Raw genomic sequence first — 23,097 nt, forward strand, 5'->3', positions numbered from 1 at the left:
ATCAACAACAGCATTTCAGATGCCAGAAATTGTTAATTTGCTCTACTACAGATGCTATTTCTGAAATAACATCTGTAACTGAAGACATTCTACAAAATCCACCTATCTAAAATCCATCAGGATAGCATGCTGAGTGGGGATGTGACAGATACCACCATTCTCATGGATATGGAGACTTAAGGTCAGTCAGTGATCCCTGAAACTTACAGGGAGGCAGTATTACTCCTGGTTTAATTTGGTGGGGAGAGTCTGCTACTTGGATATTTCTCTTTAAGGGCAAAATATCAGATATTGGTCTTCTTCCAGTTACTAAATATGTTTATTCCAGTTGTATTTTCAGGGTTGAGTCAATGATCTATGGGCCAATGTTCATTCGAATATTTGCCAAGACTCCATGCGTTATGTGACCAAAATAAGCTCTTATTATAATTGGTAGACTATGGTGGTTACTTTGGATCTTCAGGTGCCACGTCCGGATAACGGAGCTGAGTCCGGTGAGAGATGGTGGGGTTAAGAAATACACAGGACACCAAGGTTCTTCATCCAGGAGGAAGCATGCACTTACTTTATTGCCAAATATATCCCCTTATATATCTTTTGTAACAGCTGGGGAAATTACTCAAAATCGAGGAGGGAAGAGTAGTAACTGTGTCCTTGGGTTACACCACCATCCCCTATCAGGAGGCTCCGAACAGGTCAAGATGTTCCCGAGAAGCACATATGCTCGAGGCAGATAAACAGGAAACCGCAAGCCCACATCATGGCTTTGTGAGCTGGCCACATTGACATGCATAACAAAAGACTGGGGGTTGAGTCCCCAGGGGCCAGGGTGGGTCTGCTACCAGCAAGTCCCCCTTTTTTGTTTTTTGCATGTCAAAGGGAATCAAGTAGCCCCTGTCTTAGGTCATCCACTGCCCCTGCACTGCTTACTCATCTCTGGGGAGGCCCCATTCCCCTGGCTTAGGTTGCAGTGTAAGCGTGGAAGATCATCTCTTGTCCTACGTAAATGGACACTTTTCAGTTAGGGTGTCATGGCCAGCAGGACACAACTGTGGATCCCAGTCATCATCTTTGCCAGTGGGATAGCTATGACCAGGGAGCTTTCTGAACTTAAGGGTCTGGGATGACAGCACCAAGTCAGCAGGGTAATTAGGAACCTGGGCAAAAGCAGGCACACATAGGAGGGCTCGGGCATTGGCTCCTGTCCAGTTACATCTCATCTCCAGATGGGTCGTAAGTACACCTCGTGGGCGGAGTCATCCATCTCCAGACGTTGGTAGTGAACCCGTATTGGCTTGGAGGTTAAAATGTTAATCTGGTCCTTAATGAATTGAGTTATCCTATTTGCAACACAAGGTCCCAAGGTTGCAATCAAAAGAAGACCCAGTAAGGGCCCCAGGAGGGGAAGAAGGTAGGGCAGGAACCCATTCATCCCAGTCCAAAGAGGGTTCTTGAATAATTCTTTTCTCCTTTTCTCTAGGTCTTCTTGAAGCTCTTTGATTTTAGTGCGAACTATGCCCGATTTATTGGCATAGAAGCAGCACCTTTCTCCTAAGGCTAAACAGATTCCCCCCTAATTGGCAGTCAGTAAGTCTAGGCCTCACCTATTTTGGAGGACCACTTCTGCCAAAGAATCAATCTGGTCTTATAGATCCCTAATAGTGCCAGATAGGGTCTGCACATCATCTATAAGCTGCTGAGATAGACGGCGATAAGAATGTATCGCTGTACCCAGTCCAGCTGTGCCTGTGCCCACAGCAGCCGTTATCCCCAGTGTGGCAAGTAGCGGTAGAGCCTGTATAGCTTGCCTGTGTCTTCTCACTAGAATCTCTAGGCTGGGGATGGGCAGGGGCTCATCCCCAGGGACAATGGTTATGTCAGGGAGGAGCAGGGTGAGAACGCAGACACCTGTCCAATTTGCAGGGAGTCGAGGGAAGGCAGAATTTCCCCCACACATAAAACAGTGCCATTAGGGGGACAGAGGGCTGGAGTGGGTGAGGAATAATTCTTCACCGTCAAGCAGTTCCCAAAGGAGGTCACTCCAACATCTACACCGTAGGTATTGTTTTGCATCATACCCAGAAGGCATATTGTAAAGACACCCATGGGCTGGACCTTGAAAGGTAATCCGGGCTGGCAAATATCATCACTATGCATGGTGACATTAATAGGGACCGCTAAGGGCATAACCACCCCTGTTGTCATGCAGAGCCAGCAATCATTAGCAAGTGTGGGATTGGAGTCGTTAAGCAAGGAAAAAGTGGTCCTTTAAGATATCTAATGTGTTAGCATCCAGATACAGGAGCTGTGACTTAGGCAGCACCAAGTGGTGGTATACGAGCTCAGGGGTCTGCGGTTTCAAAAGCTTGATAACTTGAAGATGTTTAACAGAATCAATAGGTCCCCCCCCGCCCCCCCCCTTGTCAGAGATCCCTGTAGGAGCTGCAGTGGGCCAACAGGAGGACTTGCCAACCTCACCCTGGCACCCAGCCTACCAGAGTTTAGATTCAACTCCTCTTTGGCCAAAAAGAAACTGAGCGAAGTGAAAAGTTACTTCCACCCCCTCCCCCAACCGGGTCTTGGTGAATCTGGCCTCAAAATACTGTCGTCCCTTGTGTACACAAATCGAGGCCGTCTCATAGCAAGAGATATGAACTGCTGAAGTATAAGTGCAAGTTGTGGAGCAGTTACTGAGGGTTTTTTTGAGACCAGGGGGGTTAATCTTTGGTTTGTTCTCGCATACCCACTTAGGGTGGTGAAATCCCCCAATTTGTTGATGAACTTCAGCCCGGAGGTAGGCTACCCTGGTTACACAATTGGCAGTCTGGATCCAGCTACTGGGGGCCTGATTCCAATTCCCTCCCCTGCACTTGCAGGGGATCCCCAAAAGATGCTGGTAGATATTACCTAGTGGGGGACCCATTCCTGCATCCACAAGCCTGCATACCAGGACTGTTATAAGGAAGATCCAACCCGCAAAACTCATCCTGTCACTCCTTTGGAGAAGCGAAAATGGCCGAACCTGAAGTCCCAGGGTCACCGCTCCTTCCCGAGTCTGCGTCCACCGGTCTTGTGCAGCGTTCCGGGACCCAAATGGGTTTTTCCGTCCTTGGAGGGAAGACACATACAGTTCCTCTCACTCTAGCCAAGAGTGGAGCAGGGGATTGCCACTTCCCTGTAGCCAGATCCTTCCATCTTATCTGTGCTTTTTGTATGGTGGGAGGGGAAAAGTGACGCTGCGCCGCTGTACGGCCTTCAGCGTCTGTGAGCAAAAAATTTAAAGTGAATAGAGTTATATTTAACAGTGCATGTGGTCCCTGACAACTCTGGTATATCTCCCCCTCTTTAGTTTTTTGCAAATATATTTTAAGATGTTGATGGGCCCGTTCAACAATGGCCTGTCCTTGGGGGTTATATGGGATTCCTGTTTTGTATATAATATCCCACTGTGAGCAAAATTTTTGGAAGGTTTGACTAGTATAAGCTGGGCCATTATCTGTTTTTATGCATCGAGGGGTTCCCATAAAGGAAAAGGTTTTTACATAGTGCTGTATCACATCCTTAGCCTTCTCTCCTGAATGTAAAGTAGCGGAGATAAAACCAGAGAACGTGTCTATACTGACATGCACAAAGGACAGTTTTCCAAAACTAGGAATATGAGTTACATCAGTTTGCCAGATGTCATTTGGCTGAAGGCCCCTTGGGTTGATTCCCAGAGAAGGGAAATGGATAAAAGGTGCACAAGTAGGGCATAGGGAGACAATTTTTAAAGCTTGATCCCGGGAACATCCTGAGCGGAAGCACAAAGTTTATGCGTTTAGGTGAAATTTATTGTGAAGCTGTAGGGCCTTATCATACTCAGTTATTGTATATACAAGGTTAGTGGCATGTGTGGCAGCGTCTGCCATGGCGTTGCCCGCCGCCAGAGGACCTGGAAGTCCGGAATGACTTCTAATGTGACCTATGAAGAGGGGGTCTGCCCCAGCCCATATAAGAAGCTGCACTGTCTGTAGTTGATCCATGATAGTGGATTGTTTTCCAATATAAGGTGCCCTATAGAGACTGTCTGTGAAAACATTAAGGGGCACCGAGCTATAGGTCTGTAAGGCCAATATCAAGGCTGCAACCTCCGATTTTTGGGCCGAACTATCGGCCACTCTCTTGCGTGCGCTTACTTTATTGCCAAATTTGTTCCCCTTATATATCTTTTGTAACAGCTGGGGAAATTACTCAAAAGCGAGGAGGGAAGAGTAGTAACTGCGTCCTTGGGTTACGCCACTGTCCCCTATCAGGAGGCTCCGAACAGGTCAAGATGTTCCCGACAAGCACGTATGCTCGAGGCTGATAAACAGGAAACCGCAAGCCCGCGTCACGGCCTTGTGAGCTGGCCACATTGACATGCATAACAAAAGACTGGGGGTTGAGTCCCCAGGGGCCAGGGTGGGCCTGCTACCAGCACTCAGGAATTAGTGTAAATTCAAGAGCAGTATCTTGCGATCTCTCAGAGTAACCTGGATATTCCCCCTTGTGCAGTGCACTTTTTATTATATGGGCACAGGTCTCTTTGGAAGAACACTGTAGGGAAGATATATTGTATAGACCCAAAGGAGAGCGGCAAGGGCTTTATTTAGAAAAATTTGCTGGCATCTGTAAATTGGTGAGGTTTCCAAACAGAGTGGGAGACCGTAATTCTCCATTGTAGGACTTAATTTAGAATTTGGCTCATAAAAATTAAAGTTTCTCCTGTAATATGAATCAAGCAGCGTTTTGTGGGTATAACCATCTCTGAAATGTTGAAGCATTTATCTTTATTTTTGCAATGTAAACATTTCTCCAATGTATAAATCTCTCCATGTATCTATGTGTACAGTTTATTTACTTGTTTTATCATTTTTATTACTACTATAAAAAAATGAATGTGCTTTTTCTCTTGAAACCTCAAACATGTCCTCAGCTCAGCCTTTAGAATAGCCTTTAATTCTAAATGTTATGCCGAATGTTATTCGGCTCAGATTTTTTTTTTAATTTATTTGTTTGATTATTTCTTTTAATTTAGCTTTAAATTAACAATAGATAAATATTTGCATGATATTCTTATTCTTATTATTCAGGTCTCTTATTCTATCAGAATTTTTATTTCTTTAAGAAGTTTTATTCACCTTGTTTTTCTTATATAAAAACCCTATGTTGCAGCTGCAGCCTGGACCCTTTGCACAGAGACTCTGGTGTGAGTTTTCACAAGATGGTGGGTGAATTTCTGACAGGGAGACTTGGTGAACACAGTCTCTTTCCAGAGATCAGGGTCAGGTCGCTGTATGTCTTGGAGATGGCATCAAAGGTGGCTTTGGCAAAATTACCCAAAGTGGCAGTACAACCCCTGGCAGAGGTGTAGCAGTCATCAGTACCAGCCATCAGCAGCAGCTTGTTGGGTACAGGGGCTGAGACGGTGTCAGTACCTCTGAGGGCAGGAATGAGACACAACAGCACAGAATCCCATCCTGTCACCTTGAACGGGACAGTGTGGAGCTTGCCAATCTTGTTCCCTCAGTAGCTTCTCCACACAGAAACAACAGAGAGCTTGGCCAGGATGATGTCCCCTCCATAGCAGTGGCTACCTCCCCGATAGTAACAAATGCCTTGAACCTCGGCTGCTGGCCAGCATGAGTCAGCTTCTGTACAAACATGATCTTCAAAGCCTCTTCCTTGAGTGATGCCCCCAGGAAAAAAAATCAATGATCTCAGATCCCTTGATAGCCAGAGAAAAGAGCTAGGTCTCCTCCTGGGACTTGATCTTCATGTTCTTGACCAGGTGGCCCACCTTGGTGACCAGGATCCACTCCATGTCTTAGGCCTTATCTCAGAGGCCACCGCAGAATCCTTCCTGGACTGTAGCCTCCCATTTCCAGGCCCCCAGGGCCTCTGGACCCTCCCACTACAACATTTGTTGTTTTCCCAAAGAAACCAGAATTTTCATTTCTTAATGCTTCTGAAATGCCCAAGTTGTTGGGCTAGGAATTCCAATTCACTATTCACTATTTAGAAGTCTGATCTCTAGTCCAGCATTTACTATCACATTAAAAAAAAAAAAAATTACAAACATGATTAAGATTCCCAAATATTGTTTACTTTTTTTTGAAAATTTTAATAGCTTTTTAGTTAAGGAAGACTTCCAAGTTCCTCTAAATTATTAATTGTGCCTTAATAATTTATTTAATATTCTATTAACTTAATAATTAAATTAATATTGATTTATTTAATATTCTCTCATGTCTCTTCCATTAACTGAACTCTCTTAAAGATTAATTCTTTCGTTAGTTCCAGCTAAGATTTCTCTTTATTGTTATGATTTTCCTTAATTTTTTTATAGTATCTCTATGTGCAGGAGTAATCATTGGATAGGATTTAGACTAAATATACTGTTTTTACTGTTTTTCTTGTTTTCTGTTGTTATTGTTTTGATTACAATAGTATTTTATAATTTCAACTATGAATGTCTTCAAATAGGCCATGTTCTAATTTTCATATCTCTACAACTTCCAGTGGTCTGTCATTCAGCAGAAATAATACAGACACTTGTTCCAATCCACCCTTTTAGATATTGAATTTTAAGACTTTAAATTATGGGTATGCCTTGGTTAGATTAGGTGTCTAAAAGCCATCACTTTGGACCATATTAAATCTCCTGTTGTCTGAAAGCTGGAGCTTTCTGATGGGAGAATACTAGTTCTGGTGACTGTGCAGGGCGTAAAGAAGGACCTTGAGAGATTTCCTCAAGGGTGAATGAACTGCTTTTTTTTTTTTCTTGGAAGCATGACATCTTTGATATATCAGAAGAATCTGAGCTATTTCACTATATTTTCTTAATCTGGTTATTTGTCTGGTCATAAACTTTGTCCATTTTTCTACAGAACTATGCAAACATTTTTTTACGAATTCATCAGATCCTGTTATGAAGTATGAGTATTAAAAATATTGCAAGTATCTTTCAACAAATTATTTATTATTTGTTTATGTGATATTATTCCCCATAGAACTGTTTTATAACTATGTGAGCTTAAACTGTCACATTTCTTTTACATTTCTAAGATTTTGAATTATATTCTTAGGAGGGCTTTCATATTAAATGATTTAAATATTTTTATTTTTTTGCTTTTGTTACAATCTCTGTGTTTTACAAGTAGATCTGTAATCAAATTCATAATTTGTATATTTTGTGAGGAGGGGAATCTGATTAGTTTAAATAAATCACCAATACACTAATATAGCTTTAAGGAGGTCTGCAAACTTAAGTGCCTGTAGGTGCAAGGAAAGCATGTAAATGTGTAAAGACATTGTAGTAGAGTTCATTGACATAAATTTGTGTACATGTTCCTTATAATGTGTTCAAATTTATTTTTCAACTTTTGCTCATAGTCTGCCAGTGTGGATTTTTTTTTTCCTCTTTCTGAGCTATTCTGCAATATTTACCCCTCTAGCAGATTTTTGGAATTAATTTCTCAAATCTCATTAAATATATTATTGGGATTTTGACTGGAATTGTGGTAAAGTTATAGATTTCTCTAAAACATAGTATATTTTCTCCAGAGGGTATAGTATATTTTTCTCCAGTTTCATTATTTTAAGCCTTCTCCTAGATTATAAAAAAAAAAAAAAAAAGTTTCAGTGTTTTCATTTTTTTCTCTCTTTTTCGTGTTACATTTTTTTCCTATGGATTCTACCTTTAAATCCATTTTAGTTTCATGACAAATTTTGAATTAATTTTTTTGGATTATATATGAGAAAGAAATAATAAAACTTGATTTGAAGACTTGATAATATACCTGTGAAGTCTGATGACCTTGTAAAGAAAGGTTTTTGAACAATAGCAATAACCTGGAACTAGATTTGAATTTACTGTAGCAATGGAAATTGTGGGGTTGAAGTTTTATATTAAAAGGACACTCCAAACTTTTTGTCTGGAAGAAGAGTATAGATGCTGATTAATAATCTGGTTTTATACATTCTTAAAATATGAATGAATGACTTCTATATGTAAAAAGTAGAAAGCCAACTAATAACTTTTCTCCTGCAAAAAAAAAAAAAACAAGTAATATGTTATAACTCCAAAATGAAATGAATTGGTGGAAATCTGTCAGAAAACCACCAAGCTTCCTCAGATAAATAATTATGGTTGTAAATATACAATTTAAGATGAATAATGAAAAATACTGTTCCAATTTTCATGTTAACATTTTAATTAATTAATAGCACTACTTTACAAAAATTATCTACAATAGCAATTTGAATTGACAATCAAAAAACTTTAAAATACTGGTTCACTTAAACTCATTATTCAACCTATTGATGTTTTATCTAAGTAAATAGAGAATTATTTCTACATACTACAATACTGATTACATAATTTTGTTTAATAGAAAAATGAAGTAGGAGAGAGAGAGGAAGACAGAGATAATACCTCAAAATAAGGGCTCCTGAGGAGTAAATATATTGTATGTCCTTGATATACCATTATAAAGTTATTAAAATCATTGTTCTAGAGAGTTTACAAGCTTAAAAAAGTCCCTAAATTCCAATGCTGATTTAAAAGCTAGACCTCAGCATTACAAAAACTGTAATTCTTTCTGTGTATAATAAAAAGAAAAAATAATGAACAGCTAAATGCTAAAATATTGCATGCTTATATTTCATCCAAAATTTATCATTTTTAAAGCAGTATTTAAGATGATATTGATATGACCTGAAAAGCCTGCTTCTTTATGGCAAGAAGAAAAAAACGTTTCCTTGGGAATTATAGTCCTCAGGTTTAAGTCATATATTGCCTTCAAGTTTCCTGAAAATTTCAAACTCTGTATCTTATTTTGTAACTCAGCAACCTACACTGTGAATGCTCTATAACTAATCACCAATGGGAGTGTTGTTGGTTTTAACTTGTTGAAGAACTTTATTATGGTAAAAATAGGTGTTCAAGGTTCCTATTTCACACTTCAGATTTGTAAATCAAATGATGTAGTTCTTTGGGAGAGCAAAAAGTATTTTCATCCAAAGGAATGAAAATTAATCTGTCTTCATTTGCGTGTTAGCAAATGAGTGTTTGGACCTTTTATCATATCTATATGTAGGAAAAAAACAGTTTGTAATTGACATCTGGATCAAGACTGGAAATTTTTAGCAGAAGTGGTTGGAAACTGTTCAATGGCTTATGAAGAGTAATTCCACAGTCTTACTGCAAACAGTGGGCTTCATAGTTAAAGACAGAAACCACATCAAAAACAAGGAGAAGAATACTAATTGCATAAACAACCTTAAGATCTATATCATTATTTAGTAAGTCATCTGACAATTCCTCAACCAGCAAACTACAGTGTAGAGTTTTCTGTTGACAGCCATGTTGAATATGTTGGAGAAAAATTTCATGATTGCAACACATGGGAAATTTATGACAGGAATTTTAGGGAATGAACTCACTGGACTCATAAGTTGTATTGCCTGGATTAGAAATCAGAAGTTCTTTGGATGACTTCTTTCTTACTAGTCTAGCCTTTAACAGAATCTGTTGATTTGTTGCTATCAATTGTAAATGTGTTTTCAGTTCTGTCCCAGGAAATCCCTGACACATGCTAACTGGGACCTACATATTAGCCAACCTCCTGAGCACTTACTTTGCTACTTATCTTGCTGCATTTTATTTCCTGAAGATTGCCAATTTCTCCTTTTTTTCCATTGGCTAAAATGGAGGATTAACAAGGTGGGTTTCAGAGTCTACTGGTTTCTGTGCCTTTCCTGTTCATGAGCTTTGCTTTGTCACATAGTTTTGATGTCTTCTGGTATCATGTCCAAAAATATAAAGAAATAAGGCAGGGTTTTTTTCATATGAAACAAAATTTTATAGTTAAACTATTATTATCTTTATTTTTTTGTCCCTCTCTTCTGTATTTCCTCTTTTTTGTTGTTCCCTTTTTTTGTGGAAATGCATGAAGCATATTAAGTTTAATGTCGGGCATTTCAGAGAACCCACGGTAGGGGCCCACATCAAAGCAGTTACTCTTTTTTTCTTACTGTGTCTTTTGTCCTTTCCTCTGTATCAATTTATCCTTTTTATGACATTTGAGAGTTTGGGGATTGGGGGAGTATTTTTGTTTTGTTTGCTACAGAACAAACTGGTTGTGATATTTATTTTGTGATAGGAATTCTATATCCTTCAGGTCACTTGTGTGTTGTGATTTTTGTAAATGTCCAAATGAGAAAAGCCTGAAGCTTATCCTAAAAAGACAGGTACTCTAAGCTACACAGATAGGCCTGCAAGAGAATTTTGTAGAATATACCTGTCTTCATTGGATTCTTCTTTTGTATGTGCACTGTGACACTGAGGATCACATAAGTTATTCCTAGACTTGGAAAGAACTCTAACCTAATAAAAACAAACAAACTAAAAAAGCAAAGAGAAAATACATCTGAGGGCTTCAAGCTTAGTTAGAACTTTTATATTATTTTTTTAAATTTTTAAATTTTTTAATTGTAGTGGGACACAATACTTTTATTTTTATTTATTTTTATGTGGTGCTGAGGTTTGAACCCAGGGCCTCATACGTGATAGGTGAGCACTCTACCGCTGAGCCACAACCCCAGCCCCTTTTATATTTTTTAAAGTATTTACTCACAACAATCTACAGAAGATGGATGTTGTCAGAAATTAAAGGTCATCAAAGTAGAATGAGTAAGAGATAGTGAAACGTAACCAAGAAAAAGTTAAATAGAAAACTGACAGGAGAGTTTGAAGTAAACATGTTTTGATGAAGAAGGGTGCATAAGTTAGAAATATGTGTGAGTTAGATAAGGATATAAGGTAAACATGTTTTGATGTATTTTAGCACAAACAAGTGTGGTAGTTTAGGATAAGCGTGTTGTGATGCAGTATAAACACAATCTGTGAAGATAGGATAAGAGATAGAAGCCACGACATAAACATGTTTTTGAGTTGAAATGTTGTAAACAACTATAGTATTTAAGGGCCAGGAAGGCTGAGCTCTTTGGTCAGTTCAGATCCACGATGCCAGTGGGTCAACATCGAGCGAACTGAGCCCCGCCAGTCTCTGTTCCTGTGCCTCGTGTGATGTGATGAAACCTGGTGTGAATAAACCAAGCATTCGAAATGGCATATCGTGTGCAGCGGGTTCTTTCTTCAGGACACGGATCGTCGGCTGGGAGCGGTTACCTGGGGCAGAGGCGATCCTCACTCCAGGACCACCTGGGGACGATCATGGGACTTCGCTGCAGTCCTGCTGGTATCAAAAACATATTCACAGAACATTGAAAGTCACTGATTATTAATACTGAGTTGCTTAAAAGTTAGGATGGTGGAATCAGTCAGTGTTTTGTGGAATTATGAAGTCAATATGGATCTGCAAAGTAAACTATTGTTCAGAAAGTCATAGTTTATGCCAAATGTGCCATTATCTCCAACAATTTATTTCCTTTAGGAAACAACTTTGTCTCTCTAATATGGATTTAACCTTTATTTCATATTTTGCTAACTTTTTACAATAAAATTTTATTCATGAATATTTTTGACACTGATGTAACTAACCACAGAAATTAGATAGTCCATATTTTGTGGAAACTGCTAAACAGCTGTCATGACAGCCTAGCTACTACTTCCTGAAATTTGATTATAATAGCATTTTGTAAAATCTAAGCAATGAGGAGTTATCATATATAGAATGCACATTGTGATGTTGGAAAAACAAAATGCCTGTTTCTCCTCTACTTTCACACCACAATAAACAGAAGATTTCTGCACTCTCAAAAGTTATGAGGACAAAGGTCAAATATTTTCCCTCATATATGGAAGCTAGAATAAAATAAACACAAGGGGGAGCAAAAGATAGGATATTATAAAGATATTATAAGGAAATCCAGAGGCAGTGTGAAGGGATGGGAAAGGAAAGGAAATGCAGAATGAATTCTTTAAAAATCATGTCATATGCAAATATAGATAGGCCACAGGGAATTTCACTTTTATGTGTAAGTGAAAGAACCAATCAAATGTAAAACCAATCAAATGTAAATAAATAGATGAGCAAAAAAAAAAAAGTCTAACAGAGTAAAGATAACATGGGAGGGGAGAAAGGACAGGAAGCAAAAAGAGGGGGGAAAGAGTGGGGATCGTGAAATAAAATCAAATTCTATGATTTTGTTACGATGAACCCAACTACTATGTATAACTATAAAGCTCTAATAAACAAAATAAAATAGAATAAAATTAAAAGTTATGGGAGTATTTCTCCACCAGTGAGCAATGAGTTCCCCAATAGCAGATATTTCTGTCACTATCTACACTCTCTAACACTATCTACCTAGAGATCAAGTTGCATCCCTCACAGTGAATGCTCAGTCCAAAGACTGCTCCCCACTTCAGATACAAGTTGCAAACCCCAGGTTAGTTTTTCCTAACCCAACAGCTATCAGTCTGGATTCCCACAGTCCTCTCTTCAGGTTCCATTAATTTGCTTGGCCCACAAAACTCGGGAAATATTTCCTTATGTTTATCAGCTTTCAAGGATATTACAGTGGACACAGACAAAGAGATGCATATAGTGAGGAATGGGAAAGGTGCAAAATTGTTGTGCAGTCTCTGGGTGCACCACCCTGTAGAACCTCCACCACATCTTCTGCTGCCTGAAGCACTCTGAACTCTGTCCCTTTGGGTTTTTAATGGAAATGCCATGACTTAGTTATGATTGCTAGCAGACTATGCACAGAAAAACTAGCAAGGCCTGCCTGCTGAGATTCTTCTTTTGCTCCCTAAACAGCATGTTTTCCTCCAGGGTATGAAGCAGGACCACACTGGAATGGGGAGGACCTATTATCAAACAAAGTAGATCAGGAAATTTCTTTATAGCCAGGAAAGATAACGATTTTTCTATAACCTGTCTCAGAAAGTTATAAACCAGGAACCATGGGGATTTGCATTACTGGGGATTGAACATTACTGGGGATTGAACCCAGGAGTTCTCTGCCTCTTAGCTACATCCCTGGCCCTTTTTATTTTTATTTTGAAACAAGGTCTTGCTAAGTGGCCCAGGCTGACCTCAATTTTGATTCTCCTGCCTCAGCTTCCCAAGTTACTGGAATTATAGATATGTACCACCGTATCTGGCTTGTACAAAACCTTTTTACATTTTCATCCATAGCTCTGCTGGTTCGGAGGGAAGAGGATCATGCTGCTTGATATATACTGTGTTTTTGAACCACTTACATTCATTGTGTGGTTAGTAAATATTCCCCTAAGACTCATAAATGTAGTTTTATCTTGCTTGTTCTTAGTACAGAATGAGAACACAAGAACCACTATTAACTTGTGTCTATTTTATCCTGTGATTTCAGCCATAGGGAACTTTTTCTTATCCAACCATTGTTCTTCCTCAGATTTCCATTACTGAATCTTAGCATAAGAATAAACTCACTCTGAGGATTTTCCACTTATTGGAAACTCATCAAACATTCTCCAAAAACTACATAGGTTAACTAGATAAACTAAAGCCACAAAAATTCCACACCCTCAGCTTAAATAGAAGATAGAAGATAATAAAATGTTCCAGTGATTTCTAACTAGAAAATTGCACACCAAATTCCCACAAAAATCTCTCTATCCCCCTGCTGTAAGCCCTGTGGAGTTTGGTGGTGATGGTCATGGCATGGAAGGTCCCTGGAAAATTTGTGTGAAAGACACAAAAGTGGAGTGAGGATCTAAGAATTGACTAATCTCTCCCTGAGAAGAAAAACATCCATCTTAAGTGCAAAAATTCTGAAATAATCCTGGCAGATGATAACAAGGACCACACAGAAGGGAATTTAAAGTGTGCAGTTTCATAAAAATTGCTTTTGGAGGATGAAAAGGAGACAAAAGAAGGGAATGACCCTGGGGAAATCTAGGTAACCAAAGAAAACAAGAATAGTAGTCAGTTTGGACTTAGGACCCTAAGTCTGAGATGATTACATCTGCAAAGCCCCCTTTTCCAAATAAGGTTTCATTCAGAGGTACCAGGTTTAGCTCCAGTACTTTTATCCTAAGAAAAGATACTTCCACCAATTACTCTATAAGAGTTGGAGCTCTACATGGAGGGAGCAAGTGGAGGGAGAATATCCCTCCTTAAAATTTATTTTCTTCTCAGGTGCTATAATCAGATGGGTCCTGAGACATTTGTCAGTTTGATATGCAAACAAGACCAGACAGGACATAGAATAAAGGAGGAGACCCTGGAGAGACAAATACTTTCCTCCTGTTTTCCCTCTGATATATTTTAGAAATGAGATCTCAAGTCAAATGGGATGTTGTGGCTCAGGAGTGAGGAGGTGTGTGGTGCAGACCTAGTTGGGTCTTTCTCCAGATGGAAAAGCCCAGAGGGCCTGAGCCAGTGTGGTAAAGAGAGATTTACAAATGCTGAGCACAGGACTTCTAACCCTTAAGAATCCCAAAATTAAAGCTGTAACCAGTAGGGGATTCTGGCTATATTTAATCTCAAGAATCAGAATTTATAAGGAAACATAAAATTTAGTTCTAACTTATTACTTTAAAGTTTTAGATGAGTAAATTTAAACTTTCCTGTTAGAAGAAAGAACAAAATGATGTCATAGAATCTTCTCATTTGCATTTTAGCAAATGTGAGTTCAGCCTTCAGCTAATCTGAGAAATTCAGCCTGAGACAATAGCAAAAAGATATATTTGATAACCAATCTGATACAAGGATTGCTGTTTAGAAGGGTTTTGTGTTTGGAATGACTTTTATGGAGCTTCCTGTAGTGTTTGCTCACATCAGGGTTAGATATTTTTTTGGTCTGAAACAGACTCCAAAATAAAAGCCCAAAGAAAAGTATTTTCAACTGTTGTATCATTTTCCAAAAGTCATCTGGAAAACAATCATTCAGTTTTGACAGAAATAATGAGAATGTACTTCTGATATGCCAAGTGAATTCAAAAAGTTTTTAATAATAATTGAAAGTTTAGAATCCATAATAAGGATTTGGGGAAATGGATTCATTGGATTAGTAATTTGTACTGAATAAAATCAAAACCAAGAACATCTTGTTTGACTTCATCCGAAGTGTTTAGCTACCTCCAGAATTGGAAATGCATACAGTCTTCCTGCTTTTACCATCAGTCTTAGAAGGAAAGAAGACCAATTTGCAGGTGGTACACAGTCCATTAAAACAGAATGAAATAAGAAAAAGTATTCTTTTTAGTTGAATGATTTAACAAAGATACTACATGCAAGATAAATATTCAAATAACAGTGATTTCTTGGATTTCAACATAAATGCATTAGAAAACATTGCAAACATCTTTCCCCATTTCTGAAAGTGATCAAAAGCACAAAGAGCCAAGAAAAATCTTTTAAGTAGTAAATAGAGACTGTATTCTTTAAATTTTGAAACACTGTATGAGTTATACCTAAGAAGACCCAAGTAAATATATAAGTATACTATTGGAAATTTAAGATTAAGTATATGGTAATACCAACTTTCTTTATTATAATTTTATTGAAATGCCATTTAAAATAGATTTAGTTAGGAAATTTACAAAAAAAAAATCAGCACATCAACAAATATAAAGATGAAATAATTGCAAAGTACTTGTTTAGGTTTTCTTCCCTCTTTCCCTCCTCACCCTGAGTCTTTCTCTTTCAAGATGAAAAGCACTTTAATTTCTGAATGCAGAATTTCTATGGATCCACTACATTTCTAGTTCAATGTGGAAATTCACAAAATACCACCACATCCATTCTGAACATTAGACATTTATTGGAAATTGTTTTATGAATCAAAATATAATTAATCTTGGTGAATCTTATGTGTGTATGAAAAGAATGTATATTCTGGAGTTATAAGTAATCCTCTGTAAGTGCTGATTTAATAAAATTACTTGACAGTGTTCTTGGAATTCTCTATACCTTTACTGGTGTTTTATCTATTTGTTTCATCTATTAGTATTCGGGGGGTGTCTTAATCTGTTTGTGCTATTAAAAAAAAACCCTTAGATTGAGTGATTAATAAACAATAGAAATTTATTTCCTCATAGTTCTAGAGTCTGGGAAATCCAAAATCAAGGCATCAGCAGATTTGAGTTGTGAATGCTGTTATCTGCTTCCAAAATGGCACCTACAAGTTGTGAAGGTGATTAATGGTGATAAAATGAACCATAGAAACACATCATAGCTGTTTCACCTACAGGGAAGTGATTTCTTACTTAAACAGATTTTTCTCAATCTGGGAGTCACTCTCTTCTTTACAGTATTCCTAATTACCTGTGTCCTATTGATCGTTTCCCTGTGGAGACACAAAAGTCATATGCAACTGAACAAAAATCCGCAGACCTCAGGACAGAAGCTCATGTGAAAGCCATGGGAGTTTTAATATCTTTTATCATCCTCCTTATCTTGCATGTGATAGGCATCCTCATAGAAGCAGTATGTGGTAGTAAGCCAGAAAACAAACTGCTATTTACTTTTGGTTTCACAACCACAGCCATATATCCCTGGGGTCACTCCTTTATCCTAATTCTAGGAAACAACAAGCTAAAGCAAACTTGCTGGAGGGTACTGCAGCAATTAAAGTGCTGTGAGAAAGGAAAAAATCTCAGAGCCTCAGACAGGCTTGCACAGAAACGTATGTTCCAGGAGAATAATCCACTGAGAAAATCCTCAAAGACCTTTTTCTTTCCTTTGCATCACATTCTTTTATTGTTCTATAACTGTGTTATGGAACTTCATTCAATTTTCCATGATATGTTCTACTATGTCTCAGAGAATATCTCTCTCTGATGAGATTTTAGTCTCATGTGCAAGTTCCTGACTCTTCAACATCTTCTCATACTCTTCCCAGAGGAAAAATGTCAGCCTGGAACTATTCTAGGTAAAGACTATTGTGTTGGGAAGAGACATTTAAAACAAGCCTCTGTATTGTGCTTTGCCCAACTGCCCTGAAGCACCAACCCCCATCTTCTTCCTCAGGAAGATCTACAAAAAAAGAAACCAAGACAGAAAATCTTGATCAGTCTTGACAGTTAAGATATGGACTTGAGAAACAGAAAAGGATGCTTTTTGTGTGTGTGCAATTTTAATAATTTAGAAAGTTACTTTTATATTCACTGTTAAAATCCTAATGTGCTTTTAAAAAAAAAAACTTGTGTATGTTTGTTAAAGTACGAGTAATCATATTGGTGAAAGTGAAAATTAGAGAAAGAGTCTGCCTTAGGGAGAGGGGATCAGAATACCTATGAAATGAGTCTTCAGACTCCTCAGTATAGTGATTTGAGATGAAAAGTCAAGAATCAGATCAGTTGAATAAGGATTCTGCCACATCTACAGAACCACAGGACTCAACATGATCTCTGACCAAGGGACAAAAGACTGACCAAGGAAAAGGTCAGGAAAATAAAACGTGGCCCAGGGCTCCACAGGCACAGGGACATAGGCATATTCACATACAGTTCCAGGAACTGGAAGAGCATATAGAGAATATTGAAATTATTTTTAACAGAAATGCTAACGAAAATGAATTTGATATATTCCTTGCAGAATTGGTAAGTACTCTGCAGAAATAGTGAACCAATATTTTAATAGTAAAAAAAAAAATCCATTTATTCCAATCTCAAAATAACTCAAGGTTATTATTTTTAATGTCGCTACTTAGGTTATAAAAAGAGTTTTGAATTTGTATATATTTGATTACTAGGGTGTTTACAAATTTTTATAGGATTTAAACATTTTAGGAATTACTTTCTCTTTTTTTTAAAAAAGAGAGTGAGAGAGGGAGAGAGAGAATTTTAATATTTATTATTTATCAGCAGACACAACATCTTTGTATGTGGTGCTGAGAATCGAACCTGGGACGCACGCATGCCAGGCGAGCACGCTACCACTTGAGCCACATCCCCAGCCCACTTTCTCTTATTTTTTCAAGTCTTCTGGCTATTTTTACCAATTTTGTGATTATACATTAGCATTATTATATGTAAGGATTTTTTTCTCTTAATTAGCTCTTTAGCAAATAATTTGTGGTGTTTGTAGAAATGCCTTTGTAATTTAGATTAAAAAAATCAAAATTTACAAGTTTTATTCATGATTTCTTCTAGTGTTATTTTTGCCAATATTAATTTATTAATTATAGATTATTTTCCCTTTCTCAATAGTTCCATTTTCTACTATAAAACAATGTGATTTTATTGCACTTAAAATTAGCACAGAAAAGCATGAAGGAGAAATTGATTAATCATGTTTGAAATATTTAACCATTATTAGTATATTTTAAATAAATTTTAAGATAGGTGGATAGATGATAGGTTGTTGCTTAGAAATCTGTTTCATACATTAATATATATATATATATATATATAAACTGAATAAATAGGTTTCTTATGCCTGAGTAGTAGAATTATAGATTATTTTTATTTTCTTAATCTTCTATAAATTGTTCACTTTTCTATGAAATAGTTTGTGTAATCAGAAAAGATAGTTAAATAAAAGACAAAAGACATGAAAAAAAAGTCTGTCTGGGTAAAGTTCTTTAATAAATGAGAGAAAGAGCCAGGCCATATGGGAAGGTGGCACATGCATGTAATCCCAGTGGTTTGGGAAGCTGAGAAAGGAGGATTGCAAGTTGAAAGCCAGCCTCACCAACTTAGTGAGGCCCTAAGCAATTTAGTCAGACCCTGTCTCAAAATAAAAATGTTTTAAAAAGGGCTGAGGATGTGGCTCAGAGGTTAAGTAGCCCTGTATTCAATTCATTGAATGAATGAATGAATGAATGAACAAATATAAATAAATAAATAAATAAATAGGGTTGGGGTTGTGGCTCAGTAGTAGAGCACTTGCCTAGTATGTGCGAGGCCCTGGATTCAATCCTCAGCGCCACATAAAAATAAATAAATAAAATAAAGCTGTTATGTTCAAATACAACTAAAAAATCAATATAAAAAATAAAAATGTAAATAAATGCAGTGCCTTCCTCCGTGTTTCCATAAGCTCTGTAAGTATCAACTCAAATGTCTGCTGTCTTTGTTGGTCTGATAATTTACTGTGTTGTTTACACTGACTTTTGATTTTGTTAGCTTGATTTTCTCATATTTTGTGTCTTTATGGACATAGTGCATATTGCCAGGAAGGATTTTACTTTGTCCATAAAGACTGACTAAGGATCCTATCAATTTTGGACTTCTTTAAACTGAATTTTCATTTGGTAAATTTTTAGACAAATCAAATTCTAGAGCAAATTATAGTCCCAAATATACATGTATGCAAGGCTACAGTAAAAACTCAAAACAGCAGAACTACCTCCCCTTCCATTCTGTTTACAGGTAAGCATCCCCGCTTTAATCTTTGGCTAGGTGTCCTTGTTTTTTTGTTTGCCCATTACTTTCTTGCCTTCCAGAGATCCTGGCTCATTGATGGTGTCCAGTCTAACTTCCAGCTCTGGAGAGGCCCATGCATGCCTGGTTTCTTATCTTACATGCACATTGTCTGTAGAACTTGAAACTCTGGTTTCAAGACAATTAGTGACGCCCTAGGGAAAACTCTCTTTTTCAGGATTTGCACTTTCCCACCATTTTTACAGTGCTTTTTTTTTTAAGAGAAAGAGAGAGAGAGAGAGAGAGAGAGAGAGAGAGAGAGAAAATTTTTTAATATTTATTTTTTAGTTATCGGCGGACACAACATCTTTGTTGGTATGTGGTGCTGAGAATCGAACCCGGGCCACACGCATGCCAGGCGAGCGCGCTACCACTTGAGCCACATCCCCAGCCCTACAGTGCATTTTTTAAAATATAAAAACAGTGAGTATTTTTTTTTCTTACCTCCTGACAGTTGGACCACACACATATTTCTGAAAACATGTTTTTCAGTTTATTTGTATATTCTGAACTGGAAGCATTTCTGCAGACATGTGGTTAACTGTACTTTTAAAAGCAAAAATTGGCCTTCTTTTATCCTTCTTTTCAATCTTTATTCTTTTTTTATAAGTGTATTAAAAACTTTGAGGTTTTTTTTTCTTTTTTTGAGGATGGTGGAATGTGATGGACATCTTTATCCAAAGTACATGTATGAAGACACAAATTGGTGTGAATATACTTTATATACAACTAAAGATATGAAAAATTGTGCTGTATATGTGTAATAAGAATTGTAATGCATTCCACGGTCATTTATTTTTAAAAAATCAATTTAAAATTTTTAAAAAAATAAAAAATTTTTAAAAGTATTCAAAACTGTTTTCTGCCTAGATATCATATGCATTCTACAAATTTTGGCACATGGTTTTTATATTTTAATTCAAAAATTTTAAAATATTCTTGGGCTGGGGATGTGGCTCAAGCGGTAGCACGCTCGCCAGGCATGCGTGCGGCCCGGTTCCAATCCTCAGCACCAACTACAAACAAAGATGTTGTGTCCGCTGAAAACTAAAAAATAAATATTAAAAAAAAATTCTCTCTCTCTCTCTCTCTCTCTCTTTCTCTCTCTCTCTCTCTCTCTCTCTCTCTCTCTCTCTCTCTCTCTCTCTCTCTCTTTCTCGCTCTCTCACTCTCACTCTCTCTTTAAAAAAAAATATTTTTTATAATTTCCTTTAAATGCCAAGGTCATTTAACACAGTAATTTTATAGCTATGAGATTTATTTTAGGTAACTTTTTTGTAATAATATTCTATTTCACTGAAGTTGGGTCAGGCAACATGTTTGTATGATATTTGGCATAGGATATATTTATTTGGCCAAATGAAGATTTATTTTTATGAATGTACCAAGTTTTCTTAAAAGAGTTTCATAGTGCCAGTGTTAAATTTATGTGAACCCTATTACTTATATTACCTCTATCTTTGCATAATGTATACCAACTTGGAAAAGTAAAGTTAGTAAACATACACTTTAATTATTGATTTGTTTGTTTTTGTTCATTATTTTTTTCAATTAAAGTGGCCTTGAACTGGAAGCAATACTGATATTGCATTTGCATTTCAAGGCATTACTTTTTTTTTTTAACCATAGATTGAACCCATGGGCACTTAACCTCTGAGTCACATCCCATCCTTTTTTTATTTCTTATTTTAATACAGGATCTCACTAAGTTGCTGAGACTGGGCTTTTAACTCATGATCATCATGTCTCAGCCTCCTGAGCAGTGAGATTACAGGCATGTGCTATAGAACCTGATTATGAGCATTACATTTTTACAATTATTTTAACTCATATTGAAAAGCTTCTTTCAATACTCCAAAACTTATGCATCCTTCTGCTTTAAGTTTTGTTTTATCTGTGCTAATATTCACTAATTTTGTTACTTTGCTTTATATTTGGTAACATTTCTTCCATCCCTACATTTCTTTTTTTTAAAATGTCTCTTGTAGAAAACAAATTTTTAGTTTTGATACTTTATTTAATAAGATGTTAAAATTAATTATCATTGACTAATTATTTTGTATTCATTGCAATGTGATTATATTATTTTTCTTTCTACTGTCTCATCTGTTTTTTTCTTTTTTATGCTTTTTTTCTGTTTTGTCTTGTTTTGTTTTCTCCTTCTTTCCTGTTTCTACTGATACCAGAATTTCATATGCTGAGTTAAACATCAATACTTTCTCTTCGCTCCAAATAAAGTAAAGAATTTTAATTGGTTTTATCTCATACTTCATCTTGTGTGTGAATATGGTCTGGAGTTTTATGATCTTTATTTATATATTTATTCAAAAAACTGTGATAAAATATGTATAACAAAATTTATCATTCTAATTATTTAAGGGCATAATCATGTGACATTTATTATATTCACAATGTTGTGCAGCCATTACACTATTTCCAATACATTTTTATCATCCTAAACAGAAATTATGAGCACATTAGCAATAATAACCCATAATCTTCCCTCCCCCCACGCTGTTCCAGTAATCTGTAGCATACTTTCTAATTTTATGAATCTGACTATTCTACAAATGTCATTTAAGTGGAATCACACAAAATTTGTCATTTGGTGTCTGGATTATTTCACTCAGCATAGTGTTTTCAAGATTCACACACTAATCAGATCCTCATTCTTTTATATGACTGAATAGCATTCCATTCTATGAAAACACTACACTGAGTGGTATTACTGGACCAAACCTTATAACTCCAATGTTTAACGTTTTGAGGAAACACCAAAGTATTTTCTACAGTAACTGAACCATTTTACCTCCCTTCTAATGAGGGTACAAGGGTTCCAGATTCTCTACATCCTGACCCACACTTGTTTTTCCAGGTTTTTGTTATTTGTAACTCTCCTAGTTGATTTGAAGTGGTATTTCTATTTTGATTTACATTCCCTAATGACTAATGACATGTAAATCTTCAGAGGGAATGTCTATTTTTTTATTTCTCTTTTCAAAATTAGGTTTGGTTGGTTTTTGTTTTTGTTTTTTGGGGGAGTACCAGGGATTGAACTCAGGGCACTCAACCCCTGAGCCACAATCCCCAGCCCTATTTTGTATTTTATTTAGAGACAGTGAAGTAGAACAGTTGAGGTTGGACACCAAAACATAGCAGGAAGCAGATTTATTGGCTGCAGCCATGTTCAAAAGGGGGGCTTGTCGCCTCCTTCAAATTATCCCTTTGAACCCCAAGTTTAAAAAGTTTTAGAACTTTATTCCCAGTGTGTAAGGGGAGCGGCTCAGGAGCTTACAATTTGTGAAAATTCACATAAAAGTAGCTTTTTCACTGTTCTGGGCACCCAATTCAGGCCTAGGACATTCTCTGTGAAAATCAGTGTCTGGGTAAGGGAGTTTTTCTCCTCTTTCCTTTGAAGAGCTGGTTTTCAAGGATTTCTCCACTCTCCTTTAAAAATGTAAATGCCTCTGTGAAGTCCTTGGGTTAGTCTTACACTCTGCTTCAGCAAACATTATCTCCTGCCTGAAAACTCTGTTGTAGAAATTATTGCTGATAGGCTAAGTACAATTATGTTAAACAGAATTTTTGAGGGTCTCTGGAGAAGCTTAATTAAGATTTTCTGTGAAGAAGGGGGTGGCACTACAACAGGATCGCACTGAGTTGCTTAACGCCTTGCTCTTGCTGAGGATGACTTT

The 23,097-nt window shown here is 37.0% G+C and overlaps 2 pseudogenes; one reads left to right on the forward strand and one right to left on the reverse strand.

The window, feature by feature from the left end:
* Nucleotides 1-5,182: 5,182 nt before the first annotated feature.
* Nucleotides 5,183-6,509, reverse strand: LOC101978279 (small ribosomal subunit protein uS5 pseudogene; annotated as a pseudogene).
* A 111-nt stretch (nt 6,510-6,620) lies between these two features.
* LOC106145550 (taste receptor type 2 member 10-like) lies at nt 6,621-18,267 on the forward strand (annotated as a pseudogene).
* Nucleotides 18,268-23,097: the final 4,830 nt, after the last annotated feature.

The sequence above is a fragment of the Ictidomys tridecemlineatus genome, chromosome 6, assembly GCF_052094955.1.
Source record: "Ictidomys tridecemlineatus isolate mIctTri1 chromosome 6, mIctTri1.hap1, whole genome shotgun sequence".
Lineage (NCBI taxonomy): Eukaryota > Metazoa > Chordata > Mammalia > Rodentia > Sciuridae > Ictidomys > Ictidomys tridecemlineatus.